The sequence below is a fragment of the Pinus tabuliformis genome, chromosome 8 (assembly GCF_031772625.1).
Source record: "Pinus tabuliformis cultivar Carrire ecotype Pingquan chromosome 8, CPIR1, whole genome shotgun sequence".
Classification (NCBI taxonomy): domain Eukaryota; kingdom Viridiplantae; phylum Streptophyta; class Pinopsida; order Pinales; family Pinaceae; genus Pinus; species Pinus tabuliformis.
The window spans coordinates 274,235,386-274,256,776 of record NC_142294.1 but is presented as its reverse complement, the minus strand read 5'-3'; the positions used below and the strand labels follow the sequence as shown (position 1 = coordinate 274,256,776).

At 33.9% G+C, this 21,391-nt stretch overlaps 1 pseudogene; it reads right to left on the bottom strand.

The window, feature by feature from the left end:
* Window positions 1-16,711: 16,711 nt before the first annotated feature.
* On the bottom strand, window positions 16,712-18,766 carry LOC149235194 (suppressor of mec-8 and unc-52 protein homolog 1 pseudogene; annotated as a pseudogene).
* Window positions 18,767-21,391: the final 2,625 nt, after the last annotated feature.

Sequence of the window (21,391 nt, the reverse complement as noted above, 5' to 3'; positions counted from 1 at the left end):
TATTATTGTTAGGTCGGCTGGGTTATATTGTGACTCCTTATAATCCTATATATAGAAAGGAGGTTTTGTCATTTTTCCCATCCAAGAATTGTTCATTTATGTAATGTAAAGGAGGTTTCCCCCACGAAGAGGCTGAATTTTAAGGCGTTGATCTATCTTTTCTATCTTTTTCTTGAGCTGGTTTCATAACATTAGGTATCAGAGCTTTGGATTCTAGGGTTTCGTTGCTCCAAACAGGTCATCGTGGAATTTTCGCTATAACTTTTTTTTCTGCGATGTTTCAGAAGCCAAAAAAAAAAAACCCATTTGAGAAGACATCATACTGAAGCTCGGGTCTGAATTTCAGAGATTTTGACACTATATTGGTAGAGATATGATTTTAGGAAGTTGGTCTTTTTGCAGACTCCTCAATTACATTCCAAACAGGTGACCTGGGGAAAATCATCATAACTTTCTCTCTGAGCATCGGATTGAAATTTCGTAAGAAGGTATAGAAAGAGGACGGAATGTAGTTTCTTGTATGTATTCTGCAAAGCCAAAATTCGAAATAGTGACTTGTGGCACGTCGCTCTACTGAACTAGTCTATAATCAGGGCACTGTTGGAGATTTTGCATAACTCTTCCTTGTAGAATCCAATTTGGATCAGACTGGTGGCATTGGAAAGAGGACAAAGAGGGATACTGCAGGTCACAATTTCAGAACTAAATGATTTGAATGTACAAAGATACATCAGAGGCAATATCGAGCTCCTAGAAAGTGAAAAACGGTGTGTAGATTCTTTTAATTTTTTGCTTAAGATTGGTTTGAAATTTATTTTGAAGGAATTCAAAGGGAATAGTAGAGCATTATTATCAGTAACTGATGCCCCGAGGAAAGAAAATGCAAACACCTAGTAAGGAACCTGAAAGCTCTAGCATGACTCATGAAGAAGAGGAATAAATGCAACATGATATATCAAAATTACAAGACCAAGTGCAACAATTGTCCCTTGCACAAAAAGGAACAGAATCTAAGATGGATGGTTTAAAGAAAGATGTATAAGCTAAGATGGATGGTTTAAAGAAAGGTGTAGAAGCTAAGATGGACTATTTAAAGAAAGGCGTAGAAGCAAAGATGATTGACGTGGAAGCTAAGATGGATGATTTGAAGATAGATTTGAAGACAAACATGGAATATTTGAAGACATGCATGGAAGATTTGAAGACAGATTTAACAAAGTTTCTACAAGAAATGCTTACTAATGGTGAAAGGGTAGTTAAGGAAACTCATGATGATAACAAAAGAAATGTTAATCATGATTTCATAGACTCTAATGTTGGATCGAAGACCCACCATATTCTAAAAATCGATATGAGGAAGTTTGATGGCAAGGATCCCGCAACATGGATATTACAGATGGAGCAATTTTTCGATCTCAATAATGTGCAAAAGACACAAAAGGTACGTATTGCAACTTTATATTTGGAACCAAATCAGTTCGTATGGTATCAATGTTTTTGCTCTCGTAAATAATTTATCACTTGGGAAATTTTTACGAAAGAATTGATAGCACATTATGAGGATACAAAAAGCAACACTTTTTTTAGCCAATTGATATGTCTCAAACAAAAGGGTTCAATAATGGAGCACATTGAGGCGTTCCAAAAAATGAACATAAGGGTAAAAAATATTCTAGAGAAGCATAGGATTGATGTGTTCATAGGCTCTTTAAAGGATAATATCCAACATGATGTTCGCCTTTGTGAACCTGATTCATTAGAGAAGGCATTCAGGTTAGCAAGAAAAATGGAAAGCAAAATTATGGCAACCAGGAAGCATACCACTCACAACTATAAAGACGGAAGTGTTGTTGCCCCTAGTCTTCCACAACCTATAAGGTTGACACCACAACAATTGGAAGAAAAAAGAGAAAAAGGGCTTTGTTACAGTTGTGATAGCAAATACACTAAAGGTCATAAGTGTGCTGAGAAGAAATTATTCTACATAGATTGTGAAGAAGAAGAAGAAAAGGAGCAAGAAGTGTTAAAAGAAGAGGATATACTCAAAGAAAAAAGCCTAGATAAAGAAGAAATGAATCCGACCATATCTTGTAATGCATTGGCAGGAATTACCACTCCTAAAACCATCAAAATAGAAGGAAAAATCAAGAAGAAAAAGGTAATAGTGTTGATTGATTCAAGAAGTACCCACAATTTTATTCATTGTAAGGTAGCAAAAGAATTGAATTGCTTCTTATATCCAGCACCAGAGTGTCAAGTGATGGTTGCAAATGGAGGAATAATAAATTGCTCTGGAAAGTGCCATAATATCAAGCTATCCATGGGATAATATGTATTGACTAGCCCTATGCTTTCCATTCCAATGGGAGAGGTGTTGATGTTGTACTAGGAGTCCAATGGCTACAATCCTTGGGTACAATAGCTTTCAATTTTTAAGAACCTTTCATCAAATTTTCTATGAAAGGAAAGGAAGTTGAATTAAGGGGTATTGCAGGGAAAACAAGAAAGATAATCAGCTCTAATGGTATGACAAAGCTTCTAAAAAGGGAACAAAGAGGTGTAATTGCACAATTATGTTCGCTAGATGTTTCCACATTGGAATCATCTATTTTTCCAGATCTCAAAAATGTCATGGACAATCATTCCAAGGTATTTGAGACTCCCAAAGGTCTCCCACCTATGCGTGATCATGATCATGATATTCATCTGATTCCAGGAAGTGTTCCTCCAAACATCAGGCCGTACAGATATCCCTATGCCCAAAAGAGTGAAATTGAACGTATGGTTGCAGAAATGCTAGAGGATGGTATAATTCAACCGAGTCAAAGTTCTTCCTCTGCTCCATTAGTATTGGTGCACAAGAAGGATGGATCATGGCGCATGTGTCTGGATTATAGGGAGCTCAACAAGCTCACTATTAAAGATAAGTTTCCCATTCCTGTCATTGATGAATTACTGGATGAATTGCATGGATCAATTTACTTCACCAAGTTGGATCTTCATTCAGGATATCATCAAATCAGAATGAAGATTGAAGACTTTCCGAAAATAGCATTTAGAACTCATGAGGGTCATTATGAATTTTTGGTCATGACTTTTGGCCTTACCAATGCACCTTCAACATTTCAAGGTTTAATGAATTCAATTTTCAAACCATTCCTTAGAAAATTTGTGTTAGTATTTTTTGATGATATACTAATCTACAGCAAGTCTTGGAAGGATCATGTTGAACATGTTGACAGGGTGCTACAACTATTGGAGGAAAAACAATTATATGCAAAAAGATCCAAATGTTTCTTTGGAGTCCAAGAGGTGGAATATCTGGGTCATATTGTATCTCATGAAGGGGTTAAGGTAGACCCTAGCAAAATTAAAACCATTAAGGAATGGAAAATCCCCACATCCATAAAGCATCTGTGAGGATTTCTCGAGTTGACAAGGTATTATCACAAGTTTGTTAAGAATTATGGGAGAATAGCAGCACCTCTAACAACATTATTGAAGAAAGATGCATTTTCATGGACTCCAGAAGCAACAAAGGCCTTCGAACATCTTAAAAAGGCAATGTGCCAAGCACTGGTCTTAGCTACACTGGACTTCACAAAAACTTTTATTGTGGAATGTGATGCTTCAGGAAATGGAATTGGTGTTGTTCTAATGCAAGATGAAAGACCCATTGCTTTTGAAAGTCGTCCAATCAAGGGAAAGCTTTTACACAAAGCTATTTATGAGAAGGAAATGTTGGCAATACTCCATGCGCTTAAGAAATGGCGACCCTACCTAAGGGGAAGACACTTCAAGGTAAAAACAGATCATGATAGCCTTAAATACTTTTTAGAACAAAGATTACCCTCTAAAGAGCAACAAAAGTGGGTCACAAAGATGTTGGGTTATGACTTGGAAATTATCTACAAAAAACGGAAGCAAAATGTGGTGGCAGATGCACTCTCAAGAAAGGATGAGAATGTGGAAGCATTGTTGTGCACCATTTCTATTATCCAACTAGATTGGATAAGCGAAGCAAGGGAGGAATGGAAGAATGACGAAGAAGTGTGGGCACTTATTCGAAGTTACAACAAGATTCCAGTATGTCTGATACATTTAGCTGGAAAAATGATCTGTTATGGTACAAAGATCGCTTATACCTCTGTAAGAATTCCCAGTTAAAACAAAAGATTCTTATGGAATTGCACACTTCTCCCTTAGGAGGGCACTCAATATTTTTAAAAAATTACCACAGGGTTAAGAAGGAATTTTTTTTGGATGGCCTTAAATCAGATATTCAAAAGTTTTTGGCGGAATGTTTGGTTTGCCAACAAAATAAAGTTGAAACAATTAAGACACTGGGTCTATTACAACCTTTATCCATTCCAAGCCAACGTTGGGAGGAGGTTTCAATGGATTTTATCATAGGTTTACCCAAGTCTGAGGGAAAGAGTGTCATCATGGTGGTAGTTGACAGACTTACCAAGTATGAACACTTTTGTGCATTGTCACATCCATTTAAAGCCAGTACAGTTTCTACTGCATTTATGGAAACAATTCAAAAGCTACATGGAAACCCAAAGATTATTGTAAGTGACAAAGATCCCATTTTCACTGGAAGTTTTTGGACAGAATTATTTTCTTGTCTTGGTACTCAGTTAGCTCATAGCTCATCTTATCATCCTCAATCTGATGGGAAAACTAAGATAGTAAACAAATGTTTGGAAGGATATCTTCATTGCTTTGTATATGATAAACATACACAATGGGTCAAATGGTTGCCTCTGGCTAAATGGTGGTATAACACTTCCTTCCATATAGCAACAAAAATAACCTTATTTATGGCACTTTATTGGTATCAGCCACCATCCATCACATCAAATTTAAGAGAAAATTATAAGGTTCAGCTAGTGGAACATCACATCAAACATCAACAACAAGTCCTCCAACTCTTAAGGGATAACCTCGTGTTGGCACAGAATAGAATGAAACAACAGGTAGATCAACATCGCAGTGAAATAAGTTTTGATGTAGGTGATTGGGTATTCCTACAGATACAACCATATAAGCAAATGTCCCTCAAGCAAGCTAATAAGGATAATAAATTATCACCAAAGTATTATGGTCCATACAAGGTGTTGCAAAAGATTGGTACTATGGCATACAAATTGGAGCTTCTTGCAGCTTCTCGATTGCACCCAATTTTCCATGTTTCATGTTTAAAGAAGGTTATAGGCGACAAGGTCCCAGTTCAAACAATATTTCCAGAGCTTGACGAGGAAGGAAAAATTATATTGGAACTGGAAGCAGTCACAAAAACAAGAACTCGACAGCTACGAAATCGATCAATTTCGAAGTATCATATCAAGTGGAAGAACTTATCCGCTGAAGATTCCACATGGGAGGATGAGAATTTTATACAAAAGTATTGAGAAGTACTCAAGCGTTGAGGACAACACTTTTTTAAAGGAGAGGGGCATGTTGGGTACCTATAATACTAGTGATTACCCCATTACTATTGTAATTGTACCCCTTATTAATATTGTTGTGCCCCTATTATCCCCATATTGTTATTACTGTGCCCCATAGAATCCCTCTATTGTTATTTTTGTGGCTTTATATTATTATTGTTAGGTCGACAGGGTTATATTGTGACTCCTTAGACTCCTATATATAGAAAGGAGGTCTTGTCATTTGTACCATCCAAGAATTGTTCATTTATGTAATGTAAAGGAGGTTGCCCCCTCGAAGAGGCTGAATTTTAAGGCATTGATCTATCTTTTCTATCTTTTTCTTGAGCTGGTTTCATAACACAATTTATATAATTTTGCCTAGTAAATAATCTCATTATGAAGATAAAAAATAAAATGTTCCTTATTCATCCAATAACAATCTTGGTAAATGCACTTAATAGATATCATTAGCTTTTGAAAACAAATGAGATTACTTACTTTGCTTATAAATCTTCAATTTTCTTGACTTCTGTAGCAAATAGTATTAAAAAAAGGTTCTCTATCTATAAAGCTGATTGAAGAAATATTCTGACTGTGTAAAAAGACCCAAAAGAAAAATATTCACTGTAAGAAAATCTATTGCTATTTTTCAAACCGTATTTCCTCATAAAAATTTATGAAAAACCCTCCTCTTCTTTAGAAATTGCGTACTGTGTTTTTGGAATAGCATTCACTGTGCAAAGTTTTTGACAAAAATTGCATGAGGAAATCATGGTTTTGATATGTGAACTGCAAGAAGAGTTTGCAGAAAAACTTGTAGAAAATTTTTGTTAATGATTTCTCTTCCTATGTAAACATATAGTTTCAATTAAACTCATTTCTAATATCTCGAGAAATCATGGATTCTATAGGTGGCAGAGGATTTTGAAGATGATAAAGCATTAAAAATCTGAAATGGAAGTCATATTTGTCTCCCATTGTGACACATCTTAAACAAAATATGGAGTTTAAATTCTTTGATATCGTTCTAGTTGTTTGAGGAGTCTTTGGAATTGACACTTACCTTATCAGTGGGAGTCACTGCATTAATTGAGGAATTCTATGTGTATTTTGGTGATTTTGTTGGAGGTCGATGCAAAGGAAATTCCAATCGCTTTCTCCTTCCTCAAACAACCAAATTCCTTTAAATTCTCTAGGCAGCATAGAGTTTTCCTTTCCTTATTTCTCCACGTTGCTCTGGGTTCTTCATCTCCTTATTTCATCACGGTACTCTTTCACACAATCTCTCCACAACACAGGGTTTACTCTTTACATTTTTTTCCTTTGGTTAGAGCTTCATTACACTGTGGGTGAATGTGTAGTATTTACCTCTGACTCTGAGCTGAGTTTAGCTATGATGATGAAGGAGAATACATAGACTATCCATTTGAAACTTTTTTGACCATTTCATTGTTTAGTTGTCTCGTCCATTTTTCAATTTGGGCTACCACTTGTGTTAACGCATCATGGTTCTTCACTGTTCATTCACTTATGGTCGTGCTACCTTTTGTACACCGTTCGACACTTGTTTTATATCACTAAGGTTGCATCATAGTTTGTATTTTTAGAGTTTTGAATACTCATAACCATTAGGACCCTAGTTTATGATTTCATATTGTATGCAACCTTACCTTATCATTGTTTTTTTATCCATCATACTTATATACATGTTTCATATTCATGTTTTTATCATTGTAACTTTTGTCCTTTTTCATCATATACTTATGTATTTGGTTTTGAATTTACCATAGTTTTAGGTCATTTCAAATCATATTTTCTTGATATTTTACACTGATAATAACTTCTTCTTTTTTTGTAGATGCATAAACTAATCCTTCAGGTTGTATAGACAATTTCTCCATGATGCAACAAAAAAATTTAAAAGGTGATGTGGCCAACAGTATTGGTCAAAAATTGCAAATAATAAGGTTGAGTAATGAGATGAGAATGTATGGTTTGGTGATGAAATGAAATTTGAATGTGTGGTTAAGTGATGAAATGAATTAGTATGTAGGGTGATATAGTATAATGTACAATGTACATGGATAAAAGTATTTCATATTCAAATTTTAAACTAATTTATCAATTTTTAGAAAAAAATTCAAAATCAAAGGCTTTAAGAATGCTTTTAAACTTATAATACTTTTCCCTTTTACTTGATAGTTCCTTGTGAATGCTTTTATTCTTTTTTCAACACATGACCTTTTCAAAATGAATTCTTCTCAATACAGGACTTTAAATAAATCATTGTAGCTGCTTCTCAGGTCCTTTTGATGTGGATTTGAAAAAGGTCCCTTCTGTATATGATTTTGATCTTGTTTGAAATAGGTCCCTTTTTGTTAAATGATATGGTTATAATGTCCCAGGTACCCTCTATAGTACATCTTCTTGATATTAAACCATTGCATAGTTTGTTGATTTATTATGAATCTTCCCCATTGCCTACCTTAAGACTTGTCCTCAAGTCTTTAAATTTTTTAAGAATGATCCTGCAAAAACAAAAACAAAAAAATGAAAAATATAAAAGATAGAATTCGTATTGGCCAAACAAGTTGGTTTTCCGATATGAATTCGAATTTGTATTGTGTGAATATCCTAGATTTTCACAACCATACTCTTTTATATTTTATATTTTATATTTTATTTTTATTCTTCTAGAAATAGGGAATGCATATTATTATGTTGTTCCAATAGTTCCATATTGTCTTCTGTTGAGATTATGTTTAGAAAGTCTTCGTTATTGATAAGTTTGTTATAAATTTTGAGTCTATGACCATTAACTAGAAATGAAATTGTTGCTTCATCGATTGTTTTTATCTTGGCTGCTCCATTCCCAAATATTTCTTCCATTTCATATGGCCCAAGCCAATGAGTAGTGAACTTAGCTTTGAAATCTTTGTACTTGGAGTCAAAAAGAAGTGCCCAGTCTCCCTTATGAAAAATTTTGTTTTTGAGAAATCTGTTATGCCATTTGATTCTTTGTTGTTGTACTAGTGATGTATGTTCCACTGTCTGTTGTCTGATGTCATCTAGTTCATTCCGTTGCATAAGTCTTTGCTGTTGAGCTTTTGACATATGCAATCCTAATTTTTCTGCAAGTTTGAATGTATGAATTTGAAATTTGATTGCTAACATAACTTCTTTTACCATATACCAGTTGATATGGACTGAAACCGGTAGTACTTTTCCATGTAATTATGTATGCCCGTAATGCATCTTTCAATTTATCTGACCAATATTTTCTGTTCATTTCTACTGTGTTTGTCATAATGCTTTCCAGAATCTTATTAGTAGATTCCACTTGTCCTATTGCATGTGGATGATACAGACTAGACTTTCTATGCTTGATTTTGCATCTTTCTATAATATCTCGGACAATTTTATAAGTGAACTGTGTTCTCTGGTTTGTAACAATCTGTTTTGGAACTCCAAATCTTACAAAGATTTCTTCAATGAGAAAAGAAATTAATGTTTCTTCTGTTTCTCTTGATACTGCTTTTTCTTCAACGCATTTTGTAGCATAGTGTGTACATACTAAGATGTACTTCTTTCCATTTGAAGGTGGGTTAATTGGTCCCGTGAAGTCTAGAGCTCATTGTTCAAATGGTTCTACAAGTGCTTGCGGTTTCAATAACATCTCGTATGATACTACAAGTCTTCTAATTCTTTGAAAACCATCACATATTTTGAAATAGGTCTTTAAGTCTTTGAAAATTGCAGGCTGGTAGCAGACAAGTTTGACCACCTTGTATGTTGTCCGTTTATCTGCAAAATGGCCACCACATGGTTCATCATGACATTCTTTTAGAATATCAAGAATTTCATCTTCTCTTACACATTTTCTTATCAAAGTTGAAGACTAGTATAAAATAGGTCACCATTGACCCAATTATATCTAGCACTCTATTTAATTACTTTCATTTTCTACTTGCTAGTGAAATGGGATGGTAATAGTCCATATGACAAATAATTTGCTATATCTACAAACCATGGGGTCTTAATTGTTACAAAAAATAGACGCTCATCAAGAAATTTATCTAAAACAGGGATCAGATCATCAGGAGAATTAAGTCTTGATAGAAAATCTACCGCTTAATTATCTTCTCCTAGTCGATCTAGAACAGTGAAATTGAATTCTTGCATTAGTAACATCCATCTAGTAATTCTGCCATTAGTTCTTATTTTGTTCATTAAATATTTAATGGTTGAATGATATGTATGAATAAATACTTGATAGCCTATTATGTAATGCCTAAGTGTATTGACTGCATGCACAACAACTAGCATTTATTTTTTAGTTACCATGTAGTTTAATTCTTCTAGAGTTAAATTTTGCTTATGAAATAGATGGCATAGTTAAATTGATTTTCTTTTTCCTTAGAGATTTTCCTATCATTGTGTCTGATGCGTCATTGGATATGTGGAATGGAAATGACCAATTTGGTCCTCTGAGAATGGGTGCTACAGACAATTTTTATTTCAGTTTTTCAAATTCATTTTGATAATTTGTAGTCTAATGAAACTCAATGTCTTTTTCAAGTAATTTGAATAAGGGTAAAGCTATCTTATTGAAGTTTTCAATGTATCTTCTATAGTAGCCTACATATCCCAAAAAACTTCTTACTTCCTTCTGTGTTTTTGGTGGAATTAAGTTTACAATGACTTATACCTTTGCCGGGTGACCCAAGGAAAATTTTAAGGATGGAAAATTTTCTTGAAGTTTAAAAACATTGGTGAATCTCACTAATCCCTAATATGCAAACTATAAAAATTTTATTGATATATTTGTAAAATTATTCAAATTTATAATGATTCTATATATAGTCTCTATATAATGTTGGTAGTTATTAAGGTAAAATAATTTTATATTCTAAGATTTGGGCGAATGATCTTTTATAAAAATTGGAAGTTGGCAAATCTTTTTTGTGAAAAAATCATGGAAAAATAGCCCACTGGGAGAATATTAGACCCTAAAATTTTCCATGGTTGGGTCTACCTTAATTCTAGAAGAAGAAATGTGGTGTCCCAACACTATCCCTTCTATTAACATCATAAAACATTTTTCATTGCTGAGGGATAATTTTGTCTCTATGCATCTTTTTAGAACTTTTTCAAGATTATTTAAACAACCATAAAATGTACTTCCATAAACAATAAAACCATCCATGTAGACTTCAACACATTCATGTATAAGATCTACAAATATACCTAGCATTGATCTTTGAAATATAGCGGTGCATTACATAGTCCAAAATGTAAAACATTATAAGCGTATGTTCCCCATCGACAAATAAATGTAGTTTTATCCTGATCTTCTAATACTATATTGATCTGATTATATCCACTAAATCCATCAAGAAAGGAAAAGAATAATTTGACCCTGATAATGAGTCTACTACTTGATCAATGAATGGTAGTGGGAAATGATCTTTCAATATTGCTTTGTTCAATTCCCTATAGTCTAAACATATTCTCCATTTGCCATTTTTCTTTGGAACCACAACTGAAGGAGAACCCATTGACTATTAGATATAGGATAGATAAATCCTACCTGTAATAGTTTTATCAACTCCTCTTTCACTATTTCCTTCATCAATGGATTCATTCTTCTTTGGGGTTGTCTTACTGGTTTGATTATTTCATCTGTGTAAATGTTATGGACACATATTTTTGGATGGATTCCTTGGATGTTTGTATAGTCCCAGGCAAAAGATTTTCAATATTTATGTAATAATTCAATTACCTGTTGTTCTTGTGATGATTGTAGATTATTACCAATATTTAAATTCTTTCCTAGATTGATTTCAATGAATTTTTTTTGAGAATTGGTAATTGAGTTGAGAGGAAAAATGATTTCAAATGAATTTTGTAATGACTTAATAGTACAATTTTCCTGAAAACATTGATTTAGAAGATGATTTGCAGCTTCATATTGTGTTACTCTTAGCTGCTCAGAAATATCAGGTTTCGAGATGAAAAGATCTATTAAATCCTCATTTTATTCTTCTTCTCCAAAATTAAAGGCTTGATTAATAGTTAAAACAGGTATAGTTTCTTCCTGTTGATCATCAGGCCATGATAGAAAAGAAGTGATTGAGCAGGAGGATAGAGTGTGATATGTTGCCATTCATCTCCATGTGCTATGATTATGCTTCTTGATCCGCATCCAATGAAGACATCTGCTATGGCTAACTATGGTCTGCCAAGAATTAAAAGATGACCTCCTAAATTAGTTTTTTGTTGCAATATTAGAAAGTCTACTAGATAGTCTCATGAATCCAAAGAAACAATGACGTCTTCAAGTATTCCTTCCAATATTACTTTACATTTTTATGCTAGTTCTAAAATTGTAGTAGTTTGTCAGATATTTGGCAGTTTTAAAGACTTCATAGTTTCTATTGTCATGACATTTATAGTAGCTTCTAGATCAATTAAATTTTTATGAACTGAAAATTTATTAATTGAAATGGTAATGATAGGTCTACCTGGATCAATATATCTTTCAATTTTTGTTTTTACAAAGATGAGACTAGCTAGTTTACCAATGACCTGGATTGTAGGTGGATTCCTTTTCTTTCTGCCAGTTTTCTTAATACACAATTCCTTTATTGTTTTTCTATATATGGAATATCTCTGATAACTTGTAACAAAGGAATTTTTACATAAGAATTCTTTAATTTATCTATGATATCAAATTCAGGAAGAGAAATTGAATGTTTTTTATTAACTAACATTTCTAGAAAAGGTGGTGTTTGAGTCATAATAGTTTTTCTTTTTTGAATTTGATTCCTTGGATTAGAATTTTCAGATTGTTATCCTTCTTCAATGTGTTCTTCTATGATTGGTGGAGAATATTTTTGGAGAACGTTTCCTGACCTCAAGTGTATATCTTGAATAGGAAGAATATAATATATAAGAAATAATTTTGTTTCTTCCACATTATAGGCTGACGTCTCCACTTTGTTACTCAGATTTACTATTGGCTGAGTTGGTAATTGAGTTGGTCTAGGTGGTGGTTGCTTAGAAGGCAGTTGAAGCTACTAAGGTTGAGTTAGTGCAGGCATTGATTGTTGTGTGAATGGTTTGATTGAGTGGATTATTGGAATTGTTGATATGGGAATGATTGTTGAGGATATGGTTGTTGATATGAATGTTGGGGATAAGATTGATATTGTCGAGAGTAAAACTGTTGGGGAGGTTGAGCTCCATAAGGTTAGCCTTGCCAAATTTGTCAAGGTTTGTTTTGGTTTTGATGAGCAGGCCAATCCTACCATGGGATAGGAGTATTCCATGAATGTTGGTACTGAAAATTCCAGAGAATTTGTTGAGGAAATTCTTGAGATATACTTGCAAAACGTGGTTTCCAAGCTCTTCTTGGTGCCATATAATAAAATCATTGAGTTTCTTCTAATTGACCTTTTTGTAACTCTTTTAATGTTGGACAATCATCTATGACATGATATTTTGTCCAAAGTCCACAAATATATATATTTTCCAAAGCAAATTCTCATAAAAGATGCTTCTTCCTACAGTTAGGAAAAAAGATTGACATTGTTTGGTCATATTCTTGTTGTTTCTTGTTTTCTTTTAATATGTCAGGTTTTGTTCCTAAGGTGCTCAAGATATCTGTTTTAAAATTTTCTAACAAGCTCCCTATTTATGCTCTTGTTACTCCTCTTGTTGCTGATTTAGAAGCTCTAGAACTTATATCTCTTTTTTCTATTTTGCATCTACCTCTAGAGTACTTTTTACATAATTCAGCCATTTCATCAAATGGTAAGTATGAAATATCTCATTTATCGATTACATTGAGAATATCAAGATACTCATCCCATATTCCTTTAAGAAAAATTGTTCTAATGGTGTCGGGATTTAGAGAATGTTGTTTGGATTTTTGTAGATTGTAATGAAATCGTTCCAGGTATTCCTCCAAACTCTCATTTTCTTATTGAGACATTCTAAGAATATCTTCTTTTGAATCTCTACGTTTACAATAAGCTTGATATTTCTTTAGAAAAATTTTCTTCATTTATTCCTAAGAGGTAATAGAGTGTTCTCATAATCCTATAAACCATTTTAATGTTGTTGCTTTAAAAGTAGCAAGAAAAAGATGAAGCTTATGTGTATCATCAATATAACCATAAGTTCGACATAATATATCAAATTCAAACATGTAAGAATCAGGATCTTCAGAAGACATTTTATAGAAAGTTGGTAAAACTGAAGGTAGAATATTCTTCATTTTTACCTCTTCCCCAGGAATTGCTCTAGTACCTACAATTGGAAATCCAGAAGTAGATGCTTCATCATTTTCCATGTCTACATCTTGTCTTCTCTTATGAACATATATTTTCTTTTGAAATCTTCTTCTCTTTTCCTTTATGGTTCTCTTCTTGCCTCTTCTTCTCTTCTTCTTTGCCATTCTTTTTTTGTTTTTCATATTGCAGCCTTTGTTATGGAGTGAGGATATTTGATCCTTGCCCTTCTTCTGACATATGTTTTTCAGCAATTTCAAATGTTTCAGTAACAGCTTGAAATTTAACTTGTTTTATTTCTTCAAAGATAGGCTGATGTGTTTATTCAAGAATGGGCTGATTAATTCATTTTGTTGTCTCCCTTTGTTTTCCTATGGAAGTTGTTCCTATGTGTTTATCTTTTCTCTTCACTTCATAAGCTGACAAAGTTTTTCTTTCAACAAGAGTTAACCTTTGTCCTGAACCTTGTTTTTCCTCTAAGTTTTCCAAAGTTTATTTTCGAGAAATTGGTATAGTTAATTCAAATGGAGATAGTGGTGCTTCTACTAGTGGCTTAGTAATTGGGGGGTCTTGTTTTGTGTATCTACCTTTTTCATCTCTTTTTCTAGGCATAAATGACCATAACGAAAAATCCTATTTATTTTTCATGTTTTGTTCTTTCTTGTGTTTTTTTTTATGTTTTTGTTTAAAGCTTCCTATTTTGATTAACTTTGAATATGCTTCCCTAGCAATGACGCCGAAAATGTAAGATCAATTTACAAAACAAACTACCATATGTATTTTACTTGTCAATCCAGATTTGTAGACTTGGAAGCATGTCCAAAATATATGGATTTCAGGTGAAATGAATTTAGGAAGGCAAGACTATAAAGTTAAAGGAAGTGTCTATGAGGAAAAATTTTAAGGATGAAAAATTATCTGGAAGTTTAAAAACATTGGCGAATCTCACTAGTCCCTAGTATGCAAACTATAAAATGTTTATTGATGTATTTGTAAAAATTTTCAAATTTATAATGATTTTATATATACTCTATATATAATGTTGGTGATTTTTAAGCTAAAATAATTTTATATTGTAAAATTTGGGCGAATCATTTTTATAAAAGATGGAAATTGGCGAATTGTTTTTTTTTTTGGAAAAATCATGGAAAATTAGCCCACCTGCGAATACTAGCCCCTAAAATTTCCATGGTGCATATTACAAATATATTCTAACTTTAAAAAGACTTAAAATTTTCTGGTTTAAGATTCAGCAAGCAAGAGAAGAGGCTCCTAACTTAGGAGCTCCTGATTGTCCTTCCTCATAGTATTGTTCTCAAGAAGAGAAACTAAAGAGCAGTGATTTATAATGTGTAGAGGCTCCTAACTTAGGAGATCCTAGTTTTCCTTCTTCTCAGATCTACTCTAGTAACATTAGCATTGCATCAAATAAAACTGGAATTCAAGAAATAATACAAGAAATGCAAAAATGATGATTTTAGCTATGATTCATAACTTGATAGAAATATAATTTAACTTAAATTCTTGTTTGTCCTTTCATATGAAAATTTGATTTTAAACTAACATCATCCCAAAGTTACACAAAAATCCTCACACATCTAAATAACTAAAGCATAAATATGAAACAAGAAATACTGAAATCAAAATTATACTGATGTAGTCAGGGTGTACTTAACTTGGTATGGGAGCCCTCCAATATTTCCCTGTACACCTAAGGAACTCTCAGCTATAGCTAACTTATGAAAATATCCACAGCATAAACAACAACTTAGAATAGTAGAAAGTATTAAATTATCAAAAAGTCTCCAATAGTTAGAATACAAATTACATACATGAATGGTTCTGTTAGTGCCTAAATCTACTTCAGGCTGAAGAAAGGCAGGTCTAGGGTAACATCAAACCACGCTTAACCTGGTAGCTAACCCTACCAGGTCGGGAGAGGGCTCTCTCATTGTCAATCTCAATTAGAATATGGCAACTAGGGCTTCATATGACTGAAATGAATGTTGATTTTAGGCTAGGTATAGTAGCTCTAGGGTTTTTGGTTGATTTTTGGTCGAAACAACAAAAGAAAGGATCATTTGGACTATGGAATCGATATCGGTTTCTGCCGGAAAACCTGGGGCAAATAAAGTGCCATGTTTAGCCAAATGAAGATTGCAAATGTGAGAGGTATGAGGGAGAAAGCCCGCTGCCCTGCAGGTATTAGACAAAGGATGGATCTATAGCAGCAACTTTAGATGAAAGAGAATAACGAGGTTACTCAACAGAGCATCCAGCAATGGATGAATTCTGCTAAGACTACCATTACAAACCAACAACAAAATCATCATGAAAGGAGCATCATTATGGATGAATTTCTGACATATAGCTTAGATAATGTTGAAACAAAGAAGAAAAACATAATGTGTAAATGAATTACAGGAGAAAAAACATACTGAACATTTAAGCACTGTTATGAATCCCAGGCCTAAAGGGAAAAAACTGCTTTATTATGATATTCAATCAAATTTTACACAGTCCAAATGCTTCTTCCTGTTGCAAAAATCGAACCCCTACATTTCCGAAACTAATCCCATTTATAGTATTACAAAATAATTTTAAATTTCCTTAATATAGGAAATAAAAAATTAAAATTAAAATTAATCCTAAAATCCTATCATAAAGCAATATTATAAACTAAAAAATCCTATATTAAACAATACTATAAACTAGACAAATTAATTTGCCAGTAAAACCCCAAATTAGTTCTAGAACAATGAGACATAGCGTTTTTTAAAACCCAAATTAAATGATAGTTTGCTAGGTGTATCAATACCATCGTATCTTCTCCTTCAAGTGTGGAACCATATTCCACAAAATCTGCCCCTTTATTGTTGTTTCAATCTTTGATTACTGATATTAAGCCTTAAAATCTGATATTTTCCTCAACCACTATTGGATTTGTGCCTGGCAGCTCTGATACTTCAGTTTTCTTGATTAATTCTCCTCTTTTACTTCATTTCCTCGAATCTGGGACAATTTGTTTGAGATGGATTTTCTTATGTTTCCTCCTCTTTTTCCAGATGAGAAACTTTTCACAACCTGCCCTGGGAGTGCCATGATATAGATTGATGATGCCTCGTTGCAGAATACAATGTGCTCTAACTTATTTGGAAAAAGATGGACATAATTCACTAATACATCACCTCCCTTGAGAGGAAGTGGAGGTTTAAACATTTGAATACAATCAGTTGTCTTCACATCCTAAACCTGTACAATACAATCACTAGAAGTAGTAATAAAATGAACCCCATCACTTGTGAATATTGCATCATTTATGTAAGATGTATGACCACAAAATTCCTTTAACACTCTGCCAGATTTGAGCTCAAGTATTCTTGCAATACTGTCAAATGATGTGCTTGAAAGCCAACTTCCATCACGAGAGAAGGAAAGGCTTGTAATGCCCTGAGAATGTGCATGCTCTAGATGCCTTAAACACTCACCTGTCCATATATGACATACCTTAATTTTCCCATCCTATGAACTAGAAGCTAGTATCTCTGAATCTTGACTGAGGTCAACACAGAGGACAACATCATCATGCATCATAAAGGAATCATCAGCTTGATACTAAAGATTTTTTTTAAGATTTCCACTAATGTAGACCCAGACCCCTATGAATCCATCAACTGAGAAAGAGACAAGGTATTGACCACCTAGAGAGAAACGAGCACATTCTAGGTGGCTTTGTTTACCAAATTTAATTGTATGTGCTAGTGTTGTCGGATACATTTCTTCCTCATCTACCTTTACTGCTGTAGTGCCCCTGAAGAGATCAAACTGTGTACCTGGAGGAGGTAATCCTCAATGTTGTTGCCACTTAAAAGATTGACCAATCAAGGCCATTAATCGAAACGATTTGTGACCACCTCTTCTCTTTTGAGGACTCGTGATAAGCCTCACAAAGATCAAAATATGTTCGAACTACAAGGTGTTCCAAGCATAGATAGCGCTCAGGTTGCTCCTGCTTCATGAAACCCATTGCTTGAGTCGGCCTTAGAATAGCTCTTGCAGTATCTAATTCTCGAAGTTAAATTATCTCCAATACAATATGTTCATACAAGTCTTCTAGTTTCTTTCTAGGAAGCTTAAGCTATGCAACTTGTGGTAGTATCACATCCCATCTTCTGCTATTGATATCTGATACAAATGTTTCAAGGCTATCCATAGTATTAAGAGAAACCTAGATGGTGAACATGATGATGAAATTGCAGGTTAAACTGCACCATCAAAATCATTCCCACAATGATCTGAAAGCCCATGGTTTGTTTATGGACTTCGTGGGGATTTCCTTCTCAATGAATCAATATGATTGACCGATAATGAAGTTTTGGAGAGCGTTTGCCTCAAAGACATTGGCATCTCAGAAGTTCTCTACTCATGAATCCATTTCTTAGTGTTCATTATTTCGAGACTTGTTTCTTCTTTCGTGGGTGCCTTAGACTTGTTTCCTGTGTTCTGTTTGTTTTTTTGAATTCTATGTTCTTCTTGCTTTTGGGTAGTCCTTTTTTCATTTGACCATCCAAAAAAGTTGTAAGGATGCCTTTTTCTGGGTTAGTTGGAGAATGATTCTTTTGGTTCCATACATAATTCTTTCTACTGTGCAATCAAACAACTCATGGGTACCGAGCCTTTTTTATGATACTTCAAGAAGTCTCTCAACTTTTGCTTGGTCAGACACATCTTCAATGTGTATACATTGACATCTGTATCTGCAGATATGAATGATGTGCCTGGACTATTATCTGAACAACGAATCTTTCCATAAGAAACATTAGCATTTCTTAAAGAAACAGCCCATGACTACACCTCTTTCCCACTTGCTGATGCCAACTTCTTAATCAAATGCTCTGATGTTATACCAGACAGTAGGTTCAGTTCCAGTACATCAACAACAGACACACGAATATTGATATCTAACCTAGGCACTGACAAGAGCAGTTCCAAAAGCTTTTCATGAAACACCTTTCCAAGGACAGCCATATGCATTGTAGTTCTTCCTTCCTTGTCCTGGAAATTAACAATATTTGGAAAATATATAGTTTTGTCTAAGACTAATCTTGCAGAAGTGAATGCAGTCAAGTTAGTGATTGATTTTGTGCCTCACTTACTCCATGAGAATAACCAAAAAATTAATGCCACCACCACTTAAACTCTGCACATCTTCTTCAATGAACTCATTCAATACCTGAACTGCTACATTGGGTCTCTAATTCAATCACTCATTTAGTCATATCTTTTGATCTGGAAGCTAGTTTTTGGAGTGTAATATAACGTTGGAAAGCTCTTTCTGAGCTACTCCTGATGGATAGACTTATGACATGTTTTGTGATGAATATCATGTGCAAAACATCTGGTGAAACCAAACGTATTTAGAGCTCATGTTGATCCCTGGTGATAGGCTGTGAATACTACAACTAGCATTGACTCCATTGTGGATGGCAGCTCCTTGGAGGTGTCAAGAACACCGTAGACAAAGTGCCTCATCCATTGGGCATTACATCAAACAACTGCAAACTCAAAAGAACTCATACCAATCCAAACATACACATATTGCAACCTGTACATAACAAATACCGAAAACTAAAATGTTGCATTTGGTAGCTTAGTTATTTACAAATATACCCTACTTTGCTGTAAAGCCAATAGATCAAGTGATGTTGTAATGCCATATCAACAAATCAAGTAATTGTGACAATGATTTTTTTTTTATAGTGTTTGAACCAGAACATAGTTAGAAATCCTACCAGCAGTATATACCCATAGTACCTCTGGCTCTATAAAAGGCAACCTAGTTTTTCTTTCAACTTAAAAATATATTCCATATATGCCATTATGGGATCATAGAAACCAGATTCTATCTGCTTTCCCAGCTCATTAACATATGCTCTTGGCCGGAGATTGTCACATCCTCGCTGTAAATCATAACATCCTTCAATCCAACCATCCAAGAGGAACCTTATCTTTTCTTCTTTGGGAGGAGGGAGAGTTTCCAAGAACTATTTAGGGTCTTGGAATGCATGTGATTTAATTTGAACATCCAATAATTCAATTTCATTTTCCAATCTTTCAACCACTAAGCCAAGAAAACAATATTTATTCTCAAGTGTGAGCCGACTGGATTTCAAGCTAAGAAACAATGATGTTAAAAAACTTTTATCAATCCAAAATTTTGTTATCTCATCCCTTAAAATCAATAACATTTCACTAGATAATGGATTTTCCACATACCCTCTCATCGGTGATTACCATCAACATTTCTGAAAACTAGATTCTTTAGCAGTGAAGTTGAAGCTCAGGATCTTGAACATTGGAGTCATCAAGTGGATGATTTCAGCTTTCATATGTGTCTGACTATTGTCCGCCATCAGCAATCAGATCTGCAACTTGAATGATCTTTCTTGGATAAGATCTATCACCTCTTCCTTAGTATGGTCGCCACTATGTTAGTGCCTAAATCTACCTTAGGCTTAAGAAAGTCAGGTCTAGGGTAACATCAAACCACGCTTAACCTGGTAGCTAGCCTTACTAGGTCGATAAAGTGCTCTCTCCTTGTCAAACTCAATTAGAATATGGAAACTAGGGCTTGAGATGACTGAAATGAATGTTGATTTTAGGCTAGTTATAGTAGCTCTAGGGTTTTTGGTTGATTTTGTTGGTTTTGGGTCAAAATAGCAAAAGAAAGGATGATTTGGACTATGGAATCGATATCGGTTTCTGTCACAAACCTGGGGAGAATTAAGTGCCATGTTCAACCAAATCAAGATTGTAAATGTGAGAAGTATGAGGGAGAAAGCCCGCTTCCCTGCAGACATCAAACAAAGGATGGATCTGCAACAACAACTTTAGATGAAAGAGAATAACGAGGTTGCTCAATAGAGCATCTAGCAACGGATGAATTCTTCTAAGACCACCATTACAAACTAACAACAAAATCATCATGAAAGGAGAATCATTATGGATGAATCCCTAACATATCACTTAGATAATGCTGAAACAAAGGAGAAAAACATAATGTGTAAATGAATTACAGGAGAAAAAACATACTAAAATTTAAGCACCGTGATTAATCCCAGGCCTAAAGGGGAAAAACTACTTTATTATGATATTCAATCAAATTTTACACGTCCAAATGCTTCTTCTGTTCCAAAAATCGAACCCCTATATTTTCAAAACTAATCCTATTTATAATATTACAAAATCATTTTAATTTTCCTCAATATAGGAAATAAAAAATTAAAATTAAAATTAATCCTAAAATCCTATCATAAAACAGTATTATAAACTAAACAATCCTATATTAAAATAATACTATAAACTAGACAAATTAATTTGCCAGTAAAACCCCAAATTAGTTCGAGAACCATGAGACATAGTTTTTCTTAAAAACCCAAATTAAATGAAGGTTTGCCAGGTGGATCAATATCACCGTATCTGCTCCTTTGGGTGTGGAACCATATTCCACAAAATCTGCCCCTTTAATGTTGTTTCAATCTTTGACTGCTGATATTAAGCCCTAAAATCTGAGATTTTCCTCAACCACTGTTGGATTTGTGCCTGGCAGCTCTGATACTTCAGTTTTCTCCATTAATTCTCCACTTTTACTCCATTTCC